A 4,590-nucleotide genomic window follows, 5' to 3' on the forward strand; every position below is an offset into this window, starting at 1 on the left:
GAGTTACAATTGGATTATTTTTAGAATTTATTAATCAAAGGATTACTTTTACTTTAAATTAATTTGTAGTTATTGTCTATCATGTCTTCCTTCTACTCCCTTTTTAATTCTGTGCAAGTAGTTTTCATGTCAATGGAGTAGACTCCCAACTTGACTTGGGGGTTGATTAAATAGAGACCCTAGAGTTGGAATGCTCAAGTGATTAGTTAAATTGAAAGTTGTTGGCTAATTCTCTATTTACTAATGCTAGACCTTCCCAAGGGAGAGGACTAGGATTTGCGAATAAGAGTTAGCTCAATCACTTGACTTTCCTTTATTTAGTAAGGGTTAATTAAGCGAAAATAACGACCTCTTTATACTACACTTGAGAGAATTCCAACAAGGATAGAACTTCCAATTAATCATTCCCCCAGGCAAGGCTTTTTATTCTGAATATATAAATCTCTTTCAATTTTTATTGCGTTAATTTACAATTATTTATTTCCTGTTATTCAATTCTCAAAAATTCTCAGAAAACTCCTGATTAATAAGATAGCACCCTTCTATCAACTCGTTGGGAGACGACCTGGGATTCATACTCCCAGTATTTTTATTCTAATTTTGTGACACCCTTTCTAAATTGATAAGCGGATTTTAGCTGGTTAAGAACTGTACTTACAACACTATTCTTATATTATAAATTCTTAATCGGCCAATTTCTGCTTCCACCAATTTTTGGCGCCATTGCCGGGGAGTTGCAATTGTGTGCTAAATTATTAGTTAGTGTACATATTTTTAATTTTCGCATATTTTATTTTATTTTATTACCATGAGCTATATGTTTCTTTCATTGAATGATGCATTCGTTGCCTGATCCGAGCTTAGCCACATTTGATCCTGAAATTGAAAGAACTCTTTCACGTATTAGGCAAGCTCGACGTAGGTTAGCCTCTGAGGGTGGTGAAGTGATTATTATCGATTCACCAGTCTCATCTGAGGGCGAATATGAAGCGCCATCTGAGGAAGAAACAAGCTCTATTTCTACTAATTTGGCTGATTTGTGTGCAGGTAATATGGCGGAACCTAGGAGGATTACTCTCCAGGAAGCTAGAGCCCCCAGACTTTACTCTGCAACCGTATCAAGTGCGTCACCCAAATCTGGCTGCAGATTTTGAACTGAAGACTGCATTAATCAACTTGATGCCCAAGTTTCATGGCTTACCTGCTCAAGAGCCTATCAAGCACCTAAGGGATTTTCAGACAGCCTGTTCTACTGTCAGGCGTCATGGTGCAGATGAAACTTCTATTCTGCTAACTTTCTTCCCGTTTTCTCTTGAGGAAAAGGCGAGGGAGTGGTACTACACTCAGCCTGAAGCGACCGTTACTAACTGGGATACACTCAGGAGAGAATTCTTGGAAAAATACTTTCCAGCTGAAGTTACAGATAGACTAAGGAAAGAGATCTCTTGCATTATTCAAGGCGAATCAGAGACTCTTTATGAGTATTGAGAGCGCTTTAAGAATTTTCTGGATGCATGCCCCCATCACATGATTGATAAGTTGGTGTTGATCAGCTACTTCACTCAAGGCATGAAGCCTCGGGATAAGACCACATTGAATGGTGCAAGTAATGGTTCTCTGAAAAAGTACAAGACCACAGATGAAGCATGGCAACTGATCAGTAACCTAGCTGAGTCCACTCAGAATCATAGACACAGGAACAACCACCCCAAGGTTGTTGCAGAGGTTTCCTCTAGTAGTAAGACTACTGCTTTTACACAAGCTGTATGTGATATGACCAACCTACTGAAGCAGATACAGCTAAATCAACAACAACTTTAGCCTCCCTCACCACAACAAAGTCAATAGTTGGTTCCCCAAAGAGTATGCGAAATATGTGCTGATTACACTCATTACACTGATGAGTGTCCGCAGCTCCAACAAGAAGACAACACTGTAGCAGCTACTCATAATTTCTATGACCATCCGAATCAAGGATACAATCAACAAGGCAGTAATTACAGCCAAGGTGGAAACCACAATCAAGGTTGGCAAGACAACTCCAACCAGGGGTGGAGAGATAGTTCCAACCAGGGGTGGAGAGATAATTCCAACTAGGGATGGAGGGATAACTACAACAGAGGAGGCAGAGACAACAATGGAAATCAGAGGTGGAACAACAACAACAGACAGCAAAACCAAAATCAGCCTTACAGAGTACCTCACCAAAGGCAGTCCCAAGCGCCTCAGAACAACCAACAGAAGGTCCCTCAGATCACTTACCCATCTTCCTCTCCTAATGACGAGTTGCTTCACTCTCTTTCACAAAGACAAACGACCATGGAAAACACACTTACTGGTCTGACTTCTGCTATACAAGCTCTCATCTCTCAGATGGGATCGTCGAGTACCTCCAACACTCAACCTTCAAGCTCCGGTACAATTCCTTCTCAACCTATACCCAACCCTAAGGGTGGCATCAATGCCATCACTTTGAGGTCCAAAACTACACTATAAGAGAGGAATCATGAGGAGCCAAGCTCAGAGGAAAACATACAAGTTGAAGGCGTTGTGGAGGCAGAGAATGATGAAGAAGAGGATGTAGTACAAGACTTGGTTGAAGAAGAAGTAGCTCAGCCAAGGAATGGTACGCCAAAGGACGCAGAAGCTGCAAGTGGCGCCATTCCTATCCCATTTCCACACCTTGCTAGGAAGTCCAGAAAGCAAATGGAACTAGACCTTAAAATGGTAGAAATATTTAAAAAGGTTGAGATAACCATTCCACTTTTTGATGCCATTCAGCAGGTACCTAAATGTGCTAAATTTCTAAAGGATTTGTGCATCCATAAAGATAAATTACAAAATTTAGAAACTATTTCTCTAGGTAGTTCCATTTCTGCATTGGTAGGTGATATACCTGAAAAATGTAGTGACCCAGGTCCATGCATGGTTACTATTACTATAGATGGTGTAAAATTTCCTGAATGTATGTGTGATTTAGGAGCGTGTGTTAGTATAATGCCATTGTCTGTATATGATGCTTTGAGGCTCCCTCCCTTAAAAAGGTCGGCAGCTCGTTTTGTTTTAGCAGATAAAAGCATTATCTTTGTGGTTGGAATTGCTGAGGATGTGCTGGTGTGCATTAAGGGGCTCACATTTTCTATTGACTTCTATATTTTGGAAATGCCCCCTAATGACTCAGGAAAACCATCATCCATGCTGCTTAGAAGGCCATTCCTGAAGACTTCAAAATTCAAGCTGGATGCCTTCTCAGGAACTTACTCTTTTGAGATAGATGGCAGAGCAGTGAGCTTCAATCTGGATGAAGCTATGAAGCATTCCCCTGAAGATCATTCCATCTTCCAATGCGACATCATTGATGAGACGGTAGCTGCAGTTCATCAGGAGAAAGTAGAAGAGAGGCACATGGAGCAAGATGCAAGTGTGGGGACACCCCTTGGACAAGATGAAGACACGTTACAACCATCACTGGCTCCAGATGATCAAGTGCCTAGCCATGAACCGAAATTGGAATTAAAGCCCCTTCCACCCCACCTCAAGTATGCTTACCTTGAGGATAATCAGAAGCTCCCAGTTATCATTGCAAGGGAACTCACTTCCCAACAGGAGGAGCAATTACTTAGTATGTTGAGAAGACACAAGAAAGCAATTGGGTGGAGCTTGGCAGATATAGTAGGCATCATCCCTCAAGTTTGTGAGCACAGAATATTTTTAGAAGAGGGAACAAGACCTGTCTGTCAACCCCAAAGAAGACTGAATCCCACCATCTTAGAAGTAGTCAAGAAAGAAGTGACCAGGCTACTTGAAGCAGATATCATCTACCCCATCTCAGATAGTGAATGGGTCAGTCCAGTACAAGTGGTGCCCAAGAAGTCTGGGGTCACAACAGTAAAAAATGAGCATGGAGAGCTCCTGACAGCTAGAGTGCAGAATTCATGGAGAGTTTGCATTGATTACAGGCGTCTCAATCAAGCTACTCGCAAGGATCATTATCCCTTTCCATTTATTGATCAGATGCTTGATCGCCTGTCAGGTAAATCACATTACTGCTTTTTAGATGGTTATACAGGTTATTTTCAAATTCATATAGCTCCTAAAGATCAGGAGAATACTACTTTTACATGTCCCTTTGGAACGTATGCATACAAAAGGATGCCTTTTGGCTTATGTAATGCACCGGCTACTTTCCAAAGATGCATGATGAGTATCTTCTCAGATCTTATTGAGAATTGTATGGAAGTTTTCGTGGATGATTTCAGCGTATATGGTGATTCATTTAGCCTTTGCTTGGATAGTTTAGCTAGAGTATTAGACAGGTGTGTTAGTTCAAACCTTGTTTTAAATTTTGAAAAATGTCACTTTATGGTAAAACAAGGTATTGTACTAGGACATATTGTATCTAATACTAGTATCTCTGTAGATCCAGCAAAGGTAGATGTCATTTCTAGTTTGCCTTACTCCTCCTCCGTGAGGGAAGTCCGTTCGTTCCTTGGGCATGCAGGTTTCTACAGGAGATTTATCAAGGACTTCAGTAAGGTAGCATTGTGTTTATCCAGACTGCTGCAAAAAGATGTTGAGTTCAAGCTGAGC

General features: G+C 41.0%; 1 non-coding gene across 1 annotated transcript; it reads right to left on the reverse strand.

The window, feature by feature from the left end:
• Nucleotides 1-1,425: 1,425 nt before the first annotated feature.
• LOC148568845 (small nucleolar RNA R71) lies at nt 1,426-1,533 on the reverse strand. Its single transcript, XR_015882290.1, has one exon. It is a non-coding gene; the product is annotated as a small nucleolar RNA R71 (small nucleolar RNA).
• Between the last annotated feature and the right edge of the window lie 3,057 nt (nt 1,534-4,590).

The sequence above is a fragment of the Arachis ipaensis genome, chromosome B4, assembly GCF_059453495.1.
Source record: "Arachis ipaensis isolate K30076 ecotype BB chromosome B4, ASM5945349v1, whole genome shotgun sequence".
In the NCBI taxonomy this organism is placed as follows: Eukaryota; Viridiplantae; Streptophyta; class Magnoliopsida; order Fabales; family Fabaceae; genus Arachis; species Arachis ipaensis.